A 24,010-nucleotide genomic window follows, 5' to 3' on the forward strand; every position below is an offset into this window, starting at 1 on the left:
ACGCTGTCAGTTAAATACATCAATAAATACTAACTATATAAAAGTGGGCGGCGTGCTTCGACGTCGTGGGCAGAATAGGGAAGATCATTAAAGAAAATAGTGCTCACCGACTACATAAAGCAGACCGTATAACACAATTAAAAATTCTAGTCCTTATGGGATGTTGTAAATGCAGACAAAGCGGTACCAAGGAAGGACTACTGAGGCTATTGGCGAATAAAAAGCAGCGATTTCGAAAGGGCAATAACAGGAGCCAATTAAAAAGATGAGGGGGAAATGGGCTAAGCTTTTATTCCATACCTCAATGCAGCATGCCTTGCAGAGCAGCGCATGCACTGCCCAGGCCCAACCTAAAAATCAATGTGTCTTTGTGTAATTAATGTAACTGGTGCTCATGTAAAGCCCTCCAATAATTTCAGGATGAGTTTGCGCTATACAAAACTGCAAAACAAAAACTTAAAGCCTTTCCTAAGTCAAACAACTTCTCAGGCATATTTCTCACAGAAAAAATCACTGAAAAGGTTGTAGGTGCCGGTTTCATCTGTTTTTTACTCTGTACAGAGAGACAAAGACACAACCAGTTCTCTAGGTATAATAGTGGACGCTAGTAATCAGGGCACAATCCAATCAAATGGTTCCCAAAACCCACCTGACAGTAACTCGGACCTGGCAACATGCCCTTTAAGCAGAAAAGAAAAAGCTTTAAAATCAACAAAAATTCGAAGAAATAAAACAATCAGATCTACCTATAGTGAGCCAGACCCTGCAGGGAACCAGGTATATCCAATTTTCGAAAATAACCTGAACAAAAACTTATGCTGTTTAATACTTCAAATTACTCCTTTTCTTCTTCTGGCTCTAATTCTTTGGCCATCATTAGAAGCAAAATCCCCTGGCAAACTTAACTTTCCATCAAATCTCATAAGTCTCACATCCACATATAAATGCACGGCCCAAAGGTTATGTTGTTTAAATATCTTTATCATTTTATTTTTATTTTCAATAAACAATTCTCTCATTTGATCAAATATTTCTCAATGTTTAGAGCTTGTTTTCATAAACATAGGCATATGTAAATAATCAATTTCAAAGTATTTCATTCAGTACACATTCATACATCAATACACATATTAAAACATTGGAACTATATCAACATTGGTCTTGAGCATTTTCATAAATTCATTCAATATTTACCCATTTCAGAATTTTTATTAAACCATTATTTTGTCTGTATAAATTCAAGTGTAATGGAAAAAACTAAATTTTCACAGAATATTGTGGCTTAGATTCAATCTCTTCAATGCTTGTTTCGGCTTCAAGTGCCTTCTTCAAGAATGCAACAGTTCAAGAACCCACTCTGGTTCCCATGACCATCAGAAAGGGTGATATGTCACACCCTGTATACTTTATACAGAATTCAGCCAAAGCCACTAAAATGAGATGGGGGACCAGCAGAGGTCCTAGTTGCACGAGCACTGCAGGGATCCTTCAGTGGGGAGCGAACAGCCCCCAAAAGGTACACAGAAGTATAAATTACACTCACTCAGATTGCTTCATTCTCTAGCAGCAGAAACTCCTCTATCGTTTCAGCAGGATCTGGACAACGTAGGTGCCATTGCAATATGAGGTGTGACATATCACCCTTTCTGATGGTCATGAGAACCATAGTGGGAACGAATGAGCTTTGATGGAAGGACAAGGCTGCCGGGAGATATTCCTTCTATTGATAGTTTTGGCCTGCCCTAGGAACCTTAAAGTAAAGCAGCGGATCCTGTTCTTAATATCTGGTGCTTTGGCCTACACAACTACTGAGGCATCTCAGCTTCTCAGTTTCGCTGACATCAATGTAGGGTATCTTACATGCCCAAAAAACGGGAATATATTTTACAGAGTTCATCATCACAATTAAAGGGAGACATAGATAATTCCTTTGTTGCCAGTGACAGAACACTGGTTATAGCAACAAGTTCTCAGAGTTCACCTCTATTGCCATAAAGAACAAATCTTACTAGCCATCGGATTAGGCCCCTAGTGATTTATCCATTAATCAATTCTTAATCACACCATATCCACCCAACATTAGCCGGGCTCTATCGACTGCGGTCACCAAGCAAGATCAAAGAACTGGCAATAATGAGGTCCAAAGACAAACCTACAGCCATCATCTGGCAAAACCATTGAATGAGGCGAATGTGACAGGGAATACTTATTCCAACTAACCACTAGGCTCAGCTACAAGGCCAATTGCTTACTGCCAATTATCTGGAAGAAAAATCCACCACCAGCACAGTGATCTTTTCTCCAAAATACATGTCAACAGCAGTAATATTCACCATCTTCTTCATCACATTCCAGAATTGGCATCTTTTACCTCATGCAATCATCCTGCTACTAACTCATGGACCATTAACTTAACAAATTCTGTTAAGGATCTAGAGGCACAGGTCTGTCTTGGAATCGGAAGATGGTGGACGCATGAGCCCGCAGCTTTGCGCCTGCCAATTTGACATCATTCAGCATCTGTGTCAGGGTGGCCCCTTTTGTCCACAGGGTCTGCCCTAGACTCTGATGCACCAATGGAAAGACGGATCAGAAGCTGAAACACCAACATTCCTGCAGGAACCAGGGATCGGCTGGGATTCCCGGTCTTGGCTTTGCCAAATATGATGGCGGCAGCGATGTGGTAACTCGCCTCAGGGCCAATTGGGACTTCCCTGAGGGGGCTGGACACAAGCAGGTGGAGGGGTGCACTACGGATCCACGAGAAGAGGAGTGGAGTGGTCCCACCCACATGCAGCATTGTGCCTGAAAGGAGGTGGGCAGCATCCGCGGTGATGACAGCTGGAGCTGTGCAGGTTGGTGACGTGAGGCGTGGGGGCCTGACATTCACTGGAGAGATGAAGAGGCCGGTGACACCCAGTGGAGTGATCACATCTGACCTGCCGCTGTGTGCGGGCAGCACCCACCATCTGCCACGGGGTATCTTGAGGTGGCCGTAGAGAGTGCGGTGATGGAGCACCCAGCACTGTCTCGACTGGAATACACATGGATGTGGTAAACCGCACCTTTATTGACTGCCTTCAGACCCCCCTGACAGCTGCAGCTGCAGTGGGCATTATTCTTGAACTGGTGAAGGTGCTCTGGCACTGCTGATCCACTGCCCTCGTGGGACTTGATAGGCTATGATTGGAGTGATGGGAAGCGTCTGGGGGTTGTGGCTCCCCTGGACACATGGAACAATTGGGCCCAGTTTGGGGCCTGGGGAATAAAGTGGTGCTTCAATGATTTGGGGTTAAAGGGCCCTACATTGTACGGCAGCCTAGGCCCTGATATCGGCAGCATGATCTATTGCTGTGACTGCATGGTAAGCCAATAAGGACTGGCGAATACCTGAGTTAAGCAAGCCCAGCTAGCATTAACTGGCCTTAGGGCATTCTCTGAGCACCCCACCTGGGGTGGGCGCAGACACCTCTGCCCCTTATACTTTGCTTGGTGGCCAGATGTTAGACCTGGCATCTTTTGGCGTGTTTTCCCTGAGTTTTTGCTTTCTGCCCTCCCGGTTTTGACTGTTTTTGCTGGCGTACTGTTGCTGCGCACTTTTCGCACTGCTGACAGCCGCAGCCCGTGCAGGGAGTTCTGTGGGGCAGAAAGGCGGGGTGGGGCAGGGTGGGGGGGTTCTAAAAACCGGAATATGGATAATTGCAGGTAAGTAAACAATAAAATAAATAAAACGAATTTCGTAGCACGCGCTGCATCGTATTTTGCGATGCAGGGCGCGGAACGAAATTCGTTTTATTTATTTTATTGTTTACTTACCTGCAATTATCCATATTCCGGTTTTTAGAACCCCCCACCCTGCCCCTCCCCCGCCCCGCCTTTCCGCCCCACGGAACTCCCTCCATGGGCCGCTGCTGACTGCTGATCAGTGGTAAAGTGCAAGTGCTCCTGTGGTAAAGTATGTTATGGATTGGCATCTGACAGCTCCTTTCACTAGTCGACTTTCCCGAGGACCGCAGAGACGTCTTTTCTACTCTCACAGGAAGACTGTGTTGATTAATATTCACCGCCTTGAAAAAGCCCACGGCCAATGGGCCACTAGGGCGAAACACGTGTCGGCTTTTGTTTTTCTCTTCGCAATTTGAAATTTTTGCGCTCCTTTGATAAAAAGATAAATAAAAACAACACAAATGATCTTCATTCGAGCAATGTCTCTGATATTGATTATCCACTGACGTGGACCAATTAAGAAGGCACTACCCTCCATCGTTTTCTTAACCTAAACTTTTCAATGGCTCTTGGGTGTAGCCATTTACAAGGACTGTGCCACATATAAAATTGGGCCCTAACAACTGCAGCGTCGCAAGTCCAGAACTTTCCACGCATACAGCAACCTATGTTATGGATTGGTGTTTCCATGATTGGCTGTTTGGTTTTCTTGTCAGCCCCTTGTAAAGTGCACTGAGTGTGCCAGGGCCTGGGAACCAAATGCTACGCGTGGGCATGCAGCACGTATTGTGCCACCCATGTGAGTAGCCTGGAAAAGGTACCTCAGACCTGCCATTGCAGAGTCTGCACGCAGTTTGTAACTGTCATGTTGACTTGGCCTGTGCACACACTGGCCAGTCCCTAACCTTCCCTTTTCTTACATGTCAGGCACCCCTAAGGTAGGCCCAAAGTAACCCTGTGTGCAGGGTGCAGTGTATGGGAAAGGTAGGACATGCCCTGGTGTGTGTGGCATGTCCTGATAGTGAATTACAGGCCATTTCGTTTTCCACTATTGCAAGTCTATCTGTTCCCCATAGGACAGAATGGGAAGTTTGTTTATAACATCTTATAAACATAACTGGCCCTGGGAACTAGGTGGGAAAATAACATTTAGTATGCCTGAACTCAGAATCTAACGATGCATCTTTTAGTAAAGGTGATTTTTAATACCACTTTTAGGAAGTAGGTATTTTCTTGCGCAGTCATCCCGTGTGCCTCTGCTGGAATGTGGATTGCCTGTCTGAGTTTCGGATGACAGATGGCTAGGAAGCAAGGGTGGCACCCGATAGTCTAGGTAGGTCAGGAAAGGGCTGAATAGACCTGGGCTGCGATGGGGGAAGATGGAGGAGATTTCCTTGCACCTCAAAGGGCCTGGTCTGCCTCTGACAATGCCGTCTCCACCCTCTGCCGGGACATCACACCAGAGAAGGCAGAACTGGTTCTGGCTGGGCACAGACACCCTCTGCCTCGAGGATCAAAGGGTTTTTGTATACAAATACTGGGGCCCAGACCCCTGAACTTTAGAACTCTTTTGGATCAAGAAGACTGCAAAGAAGAAGAGCTGGAGAAGCTGTGGGGAGGGACTATCACTTTGCTGTGTGCTTTGCTGTGTTGGCCCACAGCGGCTGCATCTGTCTTGGGCAGTGAAAGGACCGGACTGAACTCCCTGCAATCTACTTTTGTGAGTTTTTCCAAGGGCTTGAGGTTGAAATTGCCCCCTGTTCAAGAAGTCTCAGGAATAGCTAAGACTTCAAGCTCTTCTGCCCTCAGCACTGGGAACTGTGGGATTTGTGCTGCGACATAAGGAAAGCAACTCAACAACGTCTACGAAGTCGGTGCCGATTCCGTGTCCTGAAAGCACTGCAGAGGGCACCGCCGCAATGCCTCACCGTGACCCTGGTCTCACCAACAACGCCTGCTGATTCTGCCACCGAGCCGCTGCTCACACTGCGACCTCTGGGCATCACCCTCCGCACCACCTCGCTTCACGCCAAAGCCTGGGCACTGCAGAGAGCTCTGCTGCAACACTGCACTGCGACCCTGATCTCATCAACGACGCCTGGTGATGCCGCCACCAAGCCGTTGCTCGCACTGCGACCTGTGGGCACCGCACTCCACACCGCCTCGCTTCACAACGATGCCTTGGCCTCCCCGATGCCGCCGCTCCACACCGAAATTGATGTCGCTTTGTGCACTGTGGTTCGAGGGCATCGCTCGTAAAGTTACACGACGCACCGCACCCATCCCGTACCGCAGCCTTGACCTACCAACGCCGGCACCATCGACTCCCGTTCATCAGCCAACAACAGCGCCTCAGTAACGATGACACCGCTGCTTGTACCGTGACCTGCCAGCACCGTGATGAGCACCGCCTTCACCTCGCACCGCGATCCTGGTCTCACCGACGACGCCATCTGACACCGCAACCAAGCCGCTGCTCGCACCGTGACCTGAGGGCACCACATGCCGCACCGCTGCAGTTCGCACCGCAGCAGCCAATGCCTGCCGACGTCAGCCCTCCTGATCCCAACAGAAAGGAGCTCGACCTGCAATGCAAGTGACTTCAAGGGCCTCAGTGCCCTGCATCTCTAACAGGTACTGTTTGTGGGTCTTCCTGACACAGTAGCTGGTCCGCGACGCCGCGACCAGCCTGAACTGTCTGGATTTGTTTGCTCACGATGCCGAGATAGCCCTGGACGGAGCTATCAACATCAAGGAACTGTTTTTAAAGTGTATTATGGATTCTTCTCGTTTTTGGTCTTGTATATAAAAATATTGGCTATTTTTCTAAACTGGTGTGGTGTCCTTTTGTAGTGCTTACACTGTATTACTGTCGGTTATGTGCAAATGCTTTACACACTGCCTCTACGATAAGCCTGACTGCTCGTGCCAAGCTACCAAGGGGGTGAGCAGGGGTTATTTTAGGAGTGTAACTCCCTTATCCTGACTAGGAAGACGGGTCCCTACTTGGACAAAGGTGCAAGCCCTTGCCAACCAGAGACCCCCATTTCTAACACCAGACCTGTGGATGGGGAGCCCACTTTTTGGAGGAGAGGCTTGATCACCTCTGCGCTGATTTTATGGATTGCTTTCCAGGTCGGACCCTAATGGGAGTACTGCTGCCAGATGGGCTCCTTAAATTCCAGGTGCCCACCTGGCTTGCAGACATTGGCTGCTGTGGGCACTACATACTGTAGGGGAGCGAACTATATGCCTCAGAAAACATGGGCAAAACTCGGGCAAGGTTCCTCCTAAGGTGGATGGTGCCTCATACAAGCAAGTACTGGAGAAACCAGACCCAAGACCCCAGAGGACCCTATTCAGTCACAACTAAGCAAAATTCTGAAAGCAATAGCTACAGTGCACCTGGACATTAGCACGGTGTCGGTGGGGTTGGGGCTGTTGAGAGCGGAACATTATAAGCTAACAGGAAGACTGAAAGTGGTGGAAACCTCGATCACAGATCTCCAGCCCGCAGAGCAGTCATTTTCGCACCAAGTTCAGGAACTTTCTGAAAGAGTCTGCACGCTGGAGTACTGGGTTGAGGACACAGAAGACGCAACAGACAGAATAACATACAAGCGGTGGGGCTGCCTGAGGGGACAGAAGGAGGCAGTTTGATCACTGAACCATGGCTTAAGACAGTTGTAGCACTGGAAGGCTAGTCCGCCTTCTACATGCTGGAATGAGCGCATCGAGTCCTGGCATGCCTACCGGCACCGGGCCGTTCCCCCGCCCAGTGGTGGCAAGCTCCTCCACTATAAAGATAGAAATGTGATCCTCCAGAGGGCGTGCTCTGAGGAACCATTTGTGGTGGATAACTGCAAGGTTTCTATATTCCCGGATTACACAGCGGAGGTGCAACAGAGATGGGCCTCCTTCCTGGAAGTTAAAAGAGCTCTAGGTGTAGATGGTCTGCAGTACTCCTTGGTATTTCCTGCCAGACTCCGGATAATCTTAGATGGAACCTTGCATTTTTGTGAGGACTCCAAAGAAGCCTTTGGAATGGATGAAAGCGTACAGGTCTGGACAGCCATTACTTTTTTGTTTTGAAAATATTTATAAGCATTTTTGTAAAAATTCATCACAGGAACAATAATGATAATAGCATTCAACATGTAACAGGACAGCCATTTCTGAGGATTGAACCTGCCCCAGACCACAGAGGTGGAGGATGAGGAAGAGAACCCAGAGAGGACCCCGTGGGGGGACACCCGAGGAACCAAATCTTTCCTAAACTGAACAGGAAAGAAAGGATTTCCTACCCTTCAGGCAGTGGCTTAGATTGTGGGATCACAAGAGGCCGCCTCTGCAGCCGGCACTCCTTCTGTAAAGCCATCAGATGGTCCGACTCAGACGCCTCATGGGCAGATAGTCTAGCAATGCCAAAAATAACTCGGAGAAACTCAGATGGGAACTTTGTCATGGAGCCATAGTTGACGGGAACTCATACATCCTTGCACTGTGATGGGTGATACGCCCCGAAGTTGTTGCTAACCTGGGCCAGCAGAGACAAGGTGTACAATCGCTGTCTCTGGACTGTATCCTAGCCCCTCCCAGATAGTCTAGCCCTGGGACTTGTGGAGACTTTACGATAATGAAGTTGCTGGGCCTACAGTTTGGGTGGCTGGCTGTTGTCATGCTGCTCTTGGGATGGGGAGTTTTTGTTTGTAAGGATTTTTGGTTGCTATTTTTTGCAATGTTTGCAGGGAACGTTGTACGATTTCTGATGGTGAGATTCCAGATTGGCAGGGGTGGTGTGGGAGGGGGTAAGATGACACTTGTATGATCCTGTATGGCGGCCGCACCTTCAATGCTAAAATGTTTGTCATGGAATATTAGAGGGATGGAGTCAGCTGTTAAGCACCATAACATAATTAGATACGCAGACGGGGGATCCAGGTGGCCATGTTGCAGGAGACACATCTTACATAAAGCGCGGTGGAGAGATTGCGCTGTAGATAGAGGGGACAGTTATTTACTACTTTCCACTCTGGATCGTTCCTCCCCCTTGACTACTCCTTTTATTCTTCCATAGACCAGTTGCATATGTGGCTGGATGCCTTTATGTGCTCCCAGAGACTCATTCATCCTATAAGACACACTGAATACCTGGGGAGCACATTCTCTGACTACAGCCCCCTTTTGTTTGACTTTACACCCATGGGGGAACACTCACTGGTCCCCTTTGGAGGCTTAACCCACTACCCACAGAGGATACGTGCTTCCATAAAACCCCAGGGAATGTCATAGATGGCTACTTTGATGCCAACACGGATTCAGTGTCCTCGAGGCAAATAGAATGGGAAGCATTTAAGGTGGTGGTACGAGGACACTGTTTGGGACAATCGATTGGAATAAAGAGTGAAGTGCATAGAGAACGTGGGGAACTCGAGGTCAGGCTACATGGCCTTGATAATGCTCAGGAAGGGAGGCAGCAGACTCTGAAAACCTTAGGGTGACACATGAGCGCTAAAAGGTTACATTAGAAAAGCTCGGATGGCATGACTATAGAGGTTACCTCTCTAAAGTGCAGGAAGAAGAGAGATGCCTGGGCAGGCTGCTGGCATGGCTTATTAGGCAAGAATCATCAGGGTCACTGATTACACACATTACATTTAGAACTGGGGACTCTATATATTTGCCTGAACCCATTGATGCCCTGTTTTGGGATTACTATAAAGGTCTATGTGACTCACCTCCACTCGCCCCACCAGGGGCCCAGGCACATTTTCTAGCCACACTGCAGTTACGGAACTAGATCAACAAGCGAGAGAGGCACTTGGAGGCCCGGTGTCGGCTCAGGAGATATGTATGACTATTAAGAGTATGGCCACTGGCAAAACCCCAGGCCCAGATATACTCCCTGAAGAGTTCTATTTAGTTTATGCCCCGAACCTGACCCCCCGACTTGAGGTTCTGTATGCGGAGTCTCTACACGGGATGCGGTTGTGATTCCCCACCCCAAATTAAATATCCAAGGTTCCCACGCTATGGATTTTTGCTCCCTCTCTGTGCTAAATATGAACTTTATGCTCCTTAGAAAAACATTGGCTCCTTGTCAAATTCTGTACATGCCCACTCTTATACATGAGGACCAAAATGGGTTCATCCCGGCAAGGAATACATCATTCAACCTCCGGAAGCTATACTCTGTGTTTTACCACCCGGCAATGAAATCCTTTCTGCGCGCAACCTTACTGTGTGTAGGCCTAGAGAAGGCTTTCAATATGATTAGATGGGATTTTCTGTTTGAACTCATGAGAAGAATGGGCTTGGGAGATGGTTAAATTAAGTGGGTTAAACTTTTTCATGAGACACCCCGTGTGCGATTCAAAACTGGCAGAACAGATTCTTCACTGTGCGAGAATTTGTGGGGTAAGAATCAGGGATGCCCCCTATGCCCACTCTTGTTCGCGTTGGCTATTGAACCTCTACTGGAAATTATTAGGTGGCGAGGGAGGGGTCTGGCACTGGATGTTAGGGAGTACCTCCAAGGGGGGCTTGCTGGTTGTTACTCACTAACTCACCCACTATCATCATCTGTAACTTTCTGGATCAAAAGAAAAGGTGTGTGCTTCTTCATAGAATTCTCAGAGGTGAGAAAAGGAAAAACAGTGAAAAACATGTGTAAATGCACTATCAGTGCTTGTCTCACTAGAGTGCCCACTGGTCCCCGTGAGAAGAAATGCAAATCTCAAAATTTAAAATGGGGTACGACTCACTTGCTGAACATAATTTTATTTGGTGCCGTGAGCGTCCTCAATTAAAACAAGCATTGAAAATGCAATAGGTCTCGCCTTTGATTAAGTTAAAGCCATTTGCTTTGCTAATGGTAATGTATAGCAAAGCAAATGGCTTTAACTTAATGAAAGGCAAGACCTATTGCATTTTTAATGCTTGTTCCTATTGGTCACAGTTACAGTGTCCAGGTGCTGAACGCAGATTCTACACGATATACGGGACACACAACTTAGGGGCATATGCATCAACCAAACTAATACCAATTCCTTAATAGCGAAAAATAAGGAATCGCCATTAAGGAATCGGTAATTGGCATGCATCAACAGATTCGGTTAAATTTAGCGATTCCTTAAAAATCGCTAAATTTACCGATTCCTTAATAGCGGGGCACGCAAACGGCCCCACTAGCAAATAGCGAGTTCGGTAATACAGATTTGGCTAATAGCGAGTTCGGTAATACCGAATTAGCAATTACCGAATCGGTAATAGCGAAATCGCAAATTGCCGCGTCGCTCCGGGAACAGGCTGATGACATCACCAACCAGGAAATACTGCTGCCCCACCCACATAGCCTCGACAGAGGAGCAGACAGGAGCTGGAAAGAAGGACAGGCTGTGCAGAGTGAGGCCACACAGATTCTGCCAGTCACAGCACACATCCATCATGTCGCAGGAAGTGCCATCCAGCGCTGAATCTGCACGCAAGCGCAAGAAGAAGTTTTCAGACAGGGAGCTGGAGTACCTCATCGAGGGAGTGTCCAGCAAACACGACCGCCTCTTTGGCAAGCTGTCCCTCAAGGTGCCTGAGACCGAGAAGCGGCGCATCTGGCAGCGCATCCGTGAGAGGGTCAATGCGGTTGGCGTCACTAGCCGCAGCATCGACGACCTGAAAAAACGGTGGTATGACCTCCGGAAGCGCGCAAAAGAGAGGATTGCTGAGAGGCTCCGGGAGGCAAGAAGGACTGGAGGCGGAACAAGCACTGCACCATCCAACACAGCCCTGGAGGACCTCGTGGAAGGGACGATAGAGCGGGAAGCCGTCGTGGGGGTGATCCAGATGGATACGTCCGGCGCAGCCACAAGTGCCCAAGGTAAGATGCATGCCTGTGCCACACCCAGCATAGCGTAAATCCATACCCATGCCCCCAGCCCAATCTCACTGTGTCTGCAGCTCTGGCACAGACAGTTCCACACATGACACTACTGCATCTTGGGAGTTGTAGTCTAGTCAGCCCAGAGTGCAGGTACAGGCGTAAATCCTCACACAACACTTATTTTGTACATGGCTGTAGACTGTTCATTTGTTGGACCACAGAGGGACATTGATGGGTACAACACTATGTAGGTGTAATCATCCCACTAATCATGCACTGTTTCACACACAGATGCATCACCTGGGGACTCTGACGACAGCGACCAGCTGATCATATCTGAGACACCCGTGGAGTCAGACCAGGAGACTGTGCAGGATGCGCACGCACCGCCAACACCTGCCACCCCACCAGCACCACCTCCACCAGCGCCACAATCATCGGCACCAGTGCCACAAGCCAAGGCACCTGCGCCACAAGCCAAGGCACCACCACCTGCGCAACAAGCAACGGCACCAGCAAGCCAGCCTGCAGCCAGTACAGCCACAATACCGCAGAGGCACAGGCACCAAGTTGCGCCCTTGCAGGAGATGGCAACCCCCCCCCCGCAATTGGCACCCACGCAGCGCACATCCACACCACCTGCTGCACCACATGGAGGCTCAAGACACGCACGGCGTCACAGGGCCCGTCGCAGTTCCGTCTCCTCAGCTGACCAGGATGTCCCAACAACCTCTGCAATTGAGGAGAGGATGCTGCGCACACAGAACCTGCAGGGAAGACATGTGGCTAGCATCAGCTGCAACATCGTGCGCCTAGCGAGGGAGATGCGCGCCATGACTGCAGCAGTCACCGACATGGGCTCCGCGGTCAGGGACATGGGCACGGCGGTCAGGGACCAGACCACTGCGGTTGCTGATGGCAATGCTCAGCTGAGGGAGGAGGTACGTGAGCTCACCCGTGCCATCAGGGAGGGCCATGAGTCCCAGAGGAGGAGTAACCGGCAGCTAATGTTGCGTTCTGCCGCCGCTACCAAGGCCATACAACGACACAGCAACTGCACCGCTGTGTTGGCACGCCGCACAGTCTCCCTGCAGGTGGACCTTGGGCACTTCTGCGGTGATGTTGCCAAGTCACTGGGACACATCACCACTGCTGTGGAACAACTTCAGAGCAGCACATGCAGTGCTGCAGCATTGGGAGGGGATGACACCAGTGAGGCTGCCTCAAGTGTCAGCAGCGTGTCACTGGCAGAGGCCAGCACCAGGCGCCGAAGTTCGCGTGCCTCCACGGGGACAGGCCGTGGTGAGGGTTTGGATGCACCTGAGCGGAGGCTTGGTGTACGTGGCAAGCGCCACTAGAAATTTGGACATGCTGCAGGTCCATGGTGGAGCAACCATGGCCATCCAATTATTCTGTTTGCACAGGCCTGACTTTAAGGAACCTTTTATTTACATTTATGCAGTCGGAGCATGATTCACAATGCTAGTTCTGTTGCACAATCCTCAGTGCTACTGTGCATTAAACAGTTGCACCCAACACCAACTTGTAATGTCTCATTTTACCCAGGGTCAAAAATGATTTTGCGTTATGTCTGTCCGCCTCCTATGGCCCTCTGCTGTGTTTGGGATGTGTGCCGGTCGTCGTTGGGCGGGTGGTTGGTCAGCCTGGGGGTCGTCATCCCTGTCCACCTCCATGGGTATCCCCCTTCTGGTGGCAATGTTGTGCAGCATTGCACATACAGCAATTATTCGACAGCATGTGTCTGGTTGGTATAGCATTGCGCCGCCAGTCTTGTGGAGGATACGGAAGCGGCTCTTGAGAATCCCAAAAGTCCGCTCTATCACATTCCTCGTGCTGATGTGTGCAGCGTTGTAGCGATGTTCCTGCGGGGTTGCTGGATTTAGGTATGGGGTTAGTATGTATTCCCGCAGGGCGTAAGCGCTGTCACCTAGGAGATAGAAGCATAGACTTAGCATTGGTGATGTACATACATGTGTGGTGTTGGTGTGGGGAAGCGTAGTTCTACTTACCTAACAGGAGTCCCTCTCCAAATTCGCCATTGAGTAGTCGCCTGTGCATTCCACTGTTGCGGAAGATGTATGAGTCGTGTGTGCTCCCTGGGAATTGTGCCACTAGGTCCGTTATGATGTTGTTGGCATTGCACACAACCTGCACGTTGATCGAGTGGTATGACTTGCGGTTCCTGAAAAGGTACTCATTTGCTGACGGAGGGCATATGGGGATATGCGTGCAGTCGATGCATCCAATCACATGTGGAAATTGTGCCACCTGGTAGAATGCCTGTTTGGTGCGGTCCAACTGCTGTGGGGTTGTGGGGAAGCTGATGTGTCTGTGGAGCATTGTCAGCATGGCATCTAGGAATTTTTGGAAGAAGCGTGACAGTGCGCTTTGCGAAACACCTCCGGCAACCGCAATTACCCCCTGGAAACTCCCTGAGGCCAGTAGGTGCAGGCTGCATAGTACCTGAACGTGCGCAGGGATTGCATTTGTCCGGTGGGTCTGGTGCTGCAGTAATGGTTCCAGGTCTGCAATCAGGCGCATGATCATAGCGCGATTGAGGCGATATTTCTGGTACACCTCGTCCTCATTCTGGCCGAGCAGGGTTATGCGCAGTCTGAACACTCGCTCCTGGACCCTTCTCCTGCGCTGTCCTGCTGCATTGATCCGCATCCTCCTTGCAAGCACGTAGAGGGCAGCCATTTTGTGGGAGCCAACAGGGTCTCCTGGGCCAAATTTAAGGGTTTAGTGATTGCCTCAATCATTTGCACATGTGGGGAATTTCTTTTAATTTTTTTTTTTTTTTTTTTGTGACTTTACCTCCAGGTTTTGATTCCCCTTATTTAGCTCTGGCAAAATAGCGATTTTTGGGATTTTCGTTATTAGCGAGTTTTGTTGCATTGGGGTGCGAATCGTTATTTGCTATTGGCAATTTCCGGGAGCTAATAGTGATTTCGGTAATTGCGAATTCGGTATTTAGCGATTCGGTAAATTAGCATTGTGGGTATTAGCGATTCGGTAACTTAGCATTTTGGGTATTAGCGATTCGGTATGTTCGAGGTTTTTATTTAGCGATTCGTTATTTGCTCGGGTTTTGGGTTGATGCATTGGGATTGGGTATTTTTCACACAATACCGGGAGCTATTACCGAATCGGTATTTTACCGACTGGATTTTGGCTTGATGCATAAGGGTGTTAGTTTTCAAATATAAGTCAGGAACGTGAGATGCGAACAACGAGGTTGAAAAGTGAAGCAATGAATAAAAAATGAATGAAGGGCATCAACTTGGGGAGGCTAAGTTGCGAGCTGATGAGCTAAAGCTGTGGCATGAAGGTCCCAAATTGAGGCATGTCCCATGCTGTTCACGTCTGAGAATAAGAGGGGATTTCACTGTCATGAAGAAGGTCTGGAGAGGAGGTCTCCAAAGGAGTTACGGGTGGTGCCATATATTAAAAAAAAAAACACCGTGCCAGCCTGCCTCAAGCGCTCCTCCCGAGCAGCCCTGCCTGCCGATCACATAATCTCCCTGTGCCTGAATGTGCCCTTGTGTAACGTAACCGGAGCTCATGTAAAGCGCTCCAATGTGCGATCATCCCCGCGAAAAGTTTTTGCCGCTTTGACCGCCGTCATCCAAAACGCAGACATCGGATCTATCATCTAGCATTCCGAGTATCTCGGCATTCCATCTTGAAAAAATCTCAGCGAATTCGTTTATATTTGGCAGTGTGCTCTAGGAAAGGTCCGTTTGGACCCAGACTCCATGTGAACCTCCTGTGGAGTTCTTTTCGGCCTAAGTGTATTTGCAACTAACACGGGAGCAATTTAGCCTGATCTTTTTCTTCATAACGGATGAATGTCTTTGCCGCTGCACGGTCGACTGTCCTGAAATTTAGATTTGGAGAGCCCTACCAAAGAGGTTTTTCACTAGGAAACATTTGCCTTTCTCTTCCTTGATTTCCACTTTTCATATACACAGGTCCCAGCCTGTGGGGGTCTGTCTGTTACGCCCTGAGGAAGGTGGTGCTCCTGGTTAGGAGTGGTTTCACCGAAACGCGCGTCGGCGTTGTTCGTTGGGCCTGCCATTCCCGCCCCTGAAACTCTCTATATACCTTGATTAATAGTTCTCTCTTACCATCTTGACTTATTATCAGAGTCCCCTGTGATCACTTCCTTGGGAATGGGCCCTTGAAAGGTTGTTTGGCTTTTGTTGAATGATTTTTTGTGATACTGTATGAATGCGAGCTGTTTGAAGTTGAATGTATGCCTGTTTGATTGGAAATCGTCCCCTTATTCCGTACCTCCTTTCTTCTCCCCCCTGCTTGGGAACCTGTTTTTTGTCTACATTTGTATCATATTTCTGTTTTTGTACAGCGTTTTAGTATGTTTTGCATGTTATTGATTTTTTGCAAAACAACATAAACGAATGCATCTAATTCCCATATTTATTTCCAAATAAAAGGAAACTATTTTCTATCTACTGTGATCGTCTTGTGTTTTGCTGCACTTGCATTTGTCTTTTTTGTTATTTTTTGCACCTCTATGTTATACCGTTCTTTTTCTATCTGAGTGCCATACCTTTTGGAGTCAAATATATGATACCTTGTACTTTTTAAATATAGGGGTAGAGTTTCTTGTGTTTTTTTGCTAAGCGCTCCAATACCTTCAGGTAGAGTTTGCGCTATAGAAATCTGCATTAAAAAAAAACACCATGCCAGCCAGCCTCAAGCGCTCCTCCCGAGCAGCTCTGCCTGCCGATCACATAATCTTTCCGTGCCTGAATGTGCCCTTGTGTAAGGTAACCGGAGCTCATGTAAAGCGCTCCAATACCTTCAGCTAGAGTTCGCGCTATAAAAATCTGCATAAAAAAAATTAAAAACACCGTGCTAGCCTGCCTCAAGCGCTCCTCCCCAGCAGCCCTGCCTGCCGATCGAATAATCTCCCTGTGCCTGAATGTGCCCTTGTGTAACGTAACCGGAGCTCATGTAAAGAACTCCAATACCTTCAGGTAGAGTTCGCGCTATAAAAATCTGCATAAAAAAAAAATAAAACACCGTGCTAGCCTGCCTCAAGCGCTCCTCCCGAGCACTCCTGCCTGCCGATCACATAATCTCCCTGTGCCTGAATGTGCCCCTGTGTAACGTAACCGGAGCTCATGTAAAGAGCTCCAATACCTTCAGGTAGAGTTTGCGCTATAGAAATCTGCATTTAAAAAAAAAAACACTTGCCAGCCTGCCTCAAGCTCTCCTCCCGAGCAGCCTTGCCTGCCGATCACATTATCTCCCCGTGCCTGAATGTGCCCTTGTGTTACGTAACCGGAGCTCATGTAAAGCGCTCCAATACCTTCAGGTAGAGTTCGGGCTATAGACATCTGCCTAAAAAACAACAAGACAATCATGGGATGCTGAAAAAAAACATCGGTCTAGCCTCCCTGGTCATCCCGACTCTGATAGTCTGATTTCAAGAGAAGAAGCTCTTTCAACCCCTGCCGCGAGCGAAAGCAACAGGCAAAGATTCCTTGAGCCATCTAAATGTAACAAGCGCTCAAAGACAACGGCCCTGGCGAGCGTCGGAAACAGGAAGGGGAGTGGCCGCCTACAATAATAAACAAGTGGGAGGGGTGGGGGAGTTTAGCAGAGAGCAGGGACTCGCAGCGTTTACCTTGCGGGAGCGAGCACGATAATTACAAACAGATGTCACCATAGCTCGCTTCCGCAAGGGAAACGCCAAACGTGCATGCTTATGAAAAGTGTGCATGTTTTTGGGAAAAAAAGCTGATCGATTCCAAGAGGTCACCTCCTACGCAGCGCATGCGCGCTGCGTATGCGAGACCTTAAAATGGTTTGTTTTGAACCATTTTAATTGTACAGAACCAGTCAGGTCTACTTGTGTTTGTAGACTGTTGAGTGGGGGGGCGACCTGACTGTTTACCCCCTGGTGTTCCTTTTGTGTTTTTGACTGGATGTTAGGGGCCAGGAACACATTATCTCCCTATATGCCGATGACCTGTTGATATACCTGGAAGATGCCAATGTTGGCTCTCCTAAAGCACTTAGTCTCCTGCGCGACTTTGAGCAACTCTCGGGACTGAAAGTCAACCAGACCAAAACCTACTTGCTCGCTGTGCATCCTGAACACCTCATCCACAGGAGCTTCCAGCGGGTCTTAATTGGGCCCAGATCACATTCAGATATCTGGGGATACAGATATTTCGCACCCTGGAGGACCTACGGGATGGTCACCACAGAAAAGCACTGACATCTCTCAGGTCCTGTGTCCCCTTTTGGCGCTCCTTACTGCTGCTGATTATGGCTTGCATCTCTTTGTCTAAAATGGTTATGCTACCGCGCCTACTATACTTTTCGGTTCCCCTTGTTCTGGTTCCATCAGTTGGACACCCTGTTGCAAGAGTTAATATGGGACAAGCGCCGCCAGAGGGTGTCATTAGAGACTCTACAATGCCCGGTGGCAGAGGGAGGTTTGTGAGTACCTAATTTCAAACTTTATTTTTTATCCTCCCAGATCCAATGGATCCCTCAATGGCTGGATTGGCTGAGACAAAAAGAGATGGGATCCTCTACCCACATGGGTGCATTACTGGCAAATATGCTAAATCCTGCAGTTGAAATCCCCTGCCCGACGCGATTGTTGGCAGCACTGCGTGGTAAAGACAGTGTTGGATAGTGGGTATGTAAAAATTACTATTTCCACTCCAGTGAGTGCAACAGTAGGGAAAGTGTTGGATAGCGGGTGGGTAAAAATGACTATTCCCTTTCCAGAGAGTGCAACAGTAGGGAAAGTGTTGGATAGCGGTTGGGAATAATTTACTATTCCCACTCCACCAGTGTAACAGTAGGGAAGGTTTTGGATAGCGGTGGAGAATAATTTAGTATTCCCACTCCTGCAAAATAATTAACATTGATTAACAAATACTTAATTTTTCAAAAATATTTTACCTCCCACTATATTCCCCTATAAACGTCACCACCAATATTGTAAAATATTACAAAGTTAACATAATTATTTAACAATTAATTAATTAACTAATAACAATTGACAAGCAAATTATAAACAACCAAAAATAAATTAGTTCACACAATTAACACTAAAAAATAATACAAATATAATTAAAATTAAATTACTTTCCACCCTACTCCCCTATAAAACCACAACCCACTCCTCAAAAAGTTACACATATTTACCAACTAATTATTATTTATAAATAACCAATTAAGAATTAATTAATAACAAATTAATTAACACAATTATCAATATAAATTATTAAATACAAAAACTATAATTAATTAAATTATTAATTAATTAATTTACATTAAATTACTTCCCACCCTATTCCCCTATAAATCCACAAGCCACTACGGAACTAAAACGCAATATTTTTTGTTTTGTTTTTAAATTAATAACTTCAAAAAAATGATTATTAAATATATCATAATTAAATTACTTCCCACCCTATTCTCCTATAAATCCATAACCCGCTATGGAACTAAAATACGAAAAAATTAATTAACATAAAATTAATTACTTGTAAAAAATTCAAACATACATTACAAAAATAAGCCATACTTTTAACATATATACTAACATACAAAACACACAAAAAACTCGATATTATTAACAACGATATTTTTACTAACGATATTACTAACATCGATATGAATTAAAACAATATTTCTTACCTGCATGTCGATATTCTGGTCGACGATATTCTTGATGGTCGATATTCTGTTATGTCGCTATTTAAACATCGATATGGTATATCGATATTTAGACATCGATATTATGTCTGCATACCATTCATGAAAGATAGCATAGAGAGACACGTAAAGGAAGCCCAATTTTCTGTATTTTTCACCTTCTGAAAATAAATGCAGACAGAAAATGCTTTCTGTATATATTTATCTGTAAATATCAGTAAAATGGAAAACCGGGAGCCTTACACATAGTAACAGGTAAAATTACTTTTCTTTTTTACTTTGTTCTTGCTATTTCTTCAGTTCTTGAATTCATGATTGTCATCTTCAGTCTCTTTAGTAGCATTCAAACGTACATTTCCTTGACAGGCTGGACTTTTACATTTCTTCGTTCCCTGGCATATACTTTCATACATCACCTTTTCCCCTCAATAGTAGCATTAACTTTGTGTTCTTTTTACATCTCTGCATTTTATGCACCATCGCAAGAGGGATTAGTATGGTGCACAATGTGGTGTATTCCCACGTTTTTTATCATTCACACATTTTTAATTGTTTTTTGAAGGCACAATATGTAGTGGAGTTTATGACCAACCATTGACATTTTTAAATGTATACATTGATGTTTTCTGTTTTTTCACAGCCCCAAGGAAGTCGTTTCACATGAAACACATGTTGGCTGTGCTGTTTCCATCATAAAAAACACCTTTCAGTGAATTACATCATGTTTATCAATATTGAATTCGACCAAATGTATATAATATGTCATTTGTTGCATGTTCAAATACAAAGAAACCAACATAACATTGTGATAATCCAATGTATTTCATGGAAATAAACAAGTCTGTTTCTTGCTAACAAAATTGTGAATGACTGTATTTTCGGTGTGCTTCAGATTCCAATAGCATGTTATAGTAGTCGTTGCTCTTGCAGTTGACTAATTCACACCGCACTGCAGTGTAGTCTGTGGTAGCACCACACAATGTTTTGTTTTTTATGTACTGACCACATCTGTAAAGGGACACATGTGCAGGTATATGTCCTGCACTGCCGCACCCTTGTAGTAGTAGACTTAAGAATGTGTTCTTATTTTCTATTAGATCTTTTAATGATATTGTCTAAGATTCCCATATGTTTTCAAGTGTTATGTTTAGTGGCATAACCTAATCAAACAAATGAACAAAGAACATGAACCTTTTAAAAAATGTCTCCCAAAGTTCTGCATTGAGAATATTACAAATACTTGGTCTAAACTCTGGCAAATGCCCAATCTACATAGCTGTATTACCCCAAGAGCATATTTATCTTTTATGTATGGGTTTACAGTGTGATTTATCTGCCCTCCACATAATATACATGTGTCTCAACTTGCCACAGCAGGAATGGTTCCCATTTGATCTAGATATGTGTTGTCCTCTTGTATGTGTTTTTGTTTAGAAATTTGATGTCCGAAAGTCAACAGATTTATCGCTTGGTGATTCAGAAGTGTAAGTGATAAGAACCATGTAAAGCAGCACATTTGATGGATGGACCTACTGTAGCTCTACAGGATGGATCTGAGGGAAATATCTGAAATCCTAGAAAATGTCAAAGCACTGGCAGCAATTCAGAAAGGCCTACAGGAGAGCTGGAATCTTAGTCGGGAGGAACGTGAAAAGAAGAGCCTTTTGAGTGTACTGCGAGATTCCAAAACATAGATTTGTCCCTCCAAACATATTTATATTCAGAAGACCACATTTCTGCTCTATTTCTGTTCAGGTGAAGGAAGCAGTCGTTCATCCAGAACTATTTGTAGGGCGGGGTTCTCGTCTTGTAAGACTACATCTAGTAATGATTGTGGTGGTGTTTCAGTCCTCTGTGTTACGAAATGCATGTACATGCTGAAAAGGAAAGAGGCACCTGCAAGGACCCATTAACTTAATCTTTTCCAGGTGGAATTATACCTACCATTTTTTGTGTATTGTCTGTTTTTTGTTTTTAGTCTTAGGCTCATTTCAGGGTGGTGTCATCCATTCTTGAAGACATTTGAAGTGGATCCATTAATCTACAGTGTTATATGTTGTGCGTAGCTCTTCAAGGATTACAGCCAATGAATGGTTGACTTTTAGATAGATAAAGAGGTTGTCAGGAATTTCTGCTAGTGTTGTGTCAGATTATTTTAAGTGTCTTAAGCCTAGTAGCTTTTGGGTTTCACATTGCCCTCCACGTGAATAAAAGCACTTTGCAATGCAAATTCAAAGTAGGACAGCATTATGCAGAGCAGCCACAGACCTGCCAACTGCCCTCATGCTACTGTGTGACAAATAATATCTGATCACACAATAAGAAGCTTGTATCACACTATGGCAGAGAAAACAATTTGAAAACCTCAGTAAACAGTGGACTTTGAGCTAGTTTTCAGAGGCTTTGAACTACTGACATCCATTAAAGGGTGTAAAAACACAACAGGACATCGGCACCCCCCGCAGCAAGCTTTTTATTTTTTGAAGGCAGAAGCATGAGGGCAGGTCAGGGGCAAAAGAGCCTCTTGGACACTTCAAGGCGTGAGGCCTCACCACCTCCAAGGCTCCACCACCTCCTCACACAGTGCAATGTTTATTTTAGTTGGCAGGTTTGCAGCCATCCACACTGAAGAAAATGACCATTGCTATTCACAGCTGAAATATTCTAAAGCAACGCAGTATTGGCAACTCGAGCGAGTCGCAAAGAAACATACCAGCAAATGGACATTCTCTCCACTTTGGGACTCACAAGGAAATGCATCAAAACATTGAGCTTCTGAGGTTGGAAAGATTAAAATAATTTCTTCCAGACCTTGACAGGACAGCATCAACGGGCGCATTGCGTCCACAGCCTTTCTGCCATTTTAAATCAGTGGATGCAAATAGCCTAACCAAAAGCTGGAAGTCACATCTGCTGTTCCTTGTGTAGTGTTGTGTAAATAATGAATGACGGAACCCTTTTGGTTCCTGATGGACTCTGTAGGCCTGTGACGTAGCCGTTGGAGGAGAATGAAGTGAATGTAGATATAGAACGTTGAGTTCCTGCTTACACACTGAAGAATAAAGACATGTATAACTACTCTCTGTGTGTGGCGTAGTCATTGGCGAATACCCAGGTTGGTCAGCCCGACACTGTTCAACATTTACATGGCCCCGCTCGCACACGTCACCCGACAGCACGACCTCAACATAATCTCCTACGCCGATGACACTCAACTGATCCTCTCCCTCACCAAGGACCCATCACCGCCAAAGCCAACCTCCACGAAGGAATGAAGGCTGTCGCCGACTGGGTGAAGATCAGCCGTCTGAAGCTGAACTCGGACAAGACGGAGGTCCTCATCCTCGGCTCCAACCCGTCAGCCTGGGATGACTCCTGGTGGCCAACGGCACTGGGGGCAGCCCCGACCCCCACCGACCATGCATGCAACCTGGGAATCATCCTCGACTCAACGCTCTCAATGACCAAGCAAGTCAACGCCGTCTCCTCCTCCTGCTTCAACACCCTCTGCATGCTCCGCAAGATCTACAGATGGATCCTGACAAATACAAGAAAGACAGTCACCCAGGCCCTCGTCAGCAGCAGACTCTACGCGGGAGCCCCGACCAAGCTCATCAATCGACTACAACACATCCAAAACGCCTCAGCATGACTGATCCTCGATGTACCACGACACGGCCACATCACCCCCCACCTGAGAAACCTGCACTGGCTTCCCGTCAACAAGAGGATATCCTTCAAGCTCCTCATCCACGCACAAAAGGCACTCCACAAGACCGGCCCAGCCTATCTCAACAGATGGCTCTCCTTCTACACCCCCAACCGCCAGCTCCGCTCCGCCGGCCTCTCACTCGCCACCGTCCCGCGTGTCCGAAAAACAACCACCGGCGGGAGATCCTTCTCCCACCTCGCCGCCAAGACATGGAACACCCTACCACTGAGCCAACGACAGACCTAAGACCTGCTGACCTTCAGGAGGATACTGAAGACCTGGCTGTTCAATCAGTAACCGCCCCACCTCCCCCCCCCAGCGCCTTGAGACCCTCGCGGGTATGTAGTGCGCTTAACAAATGACTGATTGATTGATTGATTGAAGATGCTACAACTGGGGACGTGTAGCGGATAAGTAATCTGAAGATAGACATTGGTCTCACAGAGAGATTGCTGTTGTCCAGCAAACTGCTCGTGTGTCCCAAGTGTGCTGCAGTCAAAGTGCTAAATCGATGCTGGGCCCTGTGGAGTCTTAGTGCAACAACACCAGCCTGTGTAAATCTTTTGTGGAAAAAGTAAATGTCAAGGAAAATCTATAGATGGTGGCCTAAAATGGAATGAAAAGGCTGCAAACAGAGGTACCACACCACTATGCAAATTAATGCTATATGTCGTACAGAGTGATAATGCTAAAGGCGGATGCAAGCAGGTTTTGAAAAACAGCGTATTGTGACAATCCAGTGCATATTAAGCTATAATTTGATGTGCTATGAAGCAGAGATCAACCTGGTGGTTACAAAGAAACATTTAAGCACAAAGCCAATTGAATATCATAACGTTATCTGCTTATCAAATCATTAGAATATAAAAAGACTTGTCTACTTACCAAAACAACAAAAGAGAGTCACCATACCACCACCTGCTATGTCCCAGACAGAGGGCCAGGGTTGTGCGTGCTGAGCTGTA

Source organism: Triturus cristatus, chromosome 5_2, assembly GCF_964204655.1.
Source record: "Triturus cristatus chromosome 5_2, aTriCri1.1, whole genome shotgun sequence".
Taxonomy (NCBI): domain Eukaryota; kingdom Metazoa; phylum Chordata; class Amphibia; order Caudata; family Salamandridae; genus Triturus; species Triturus cristatus.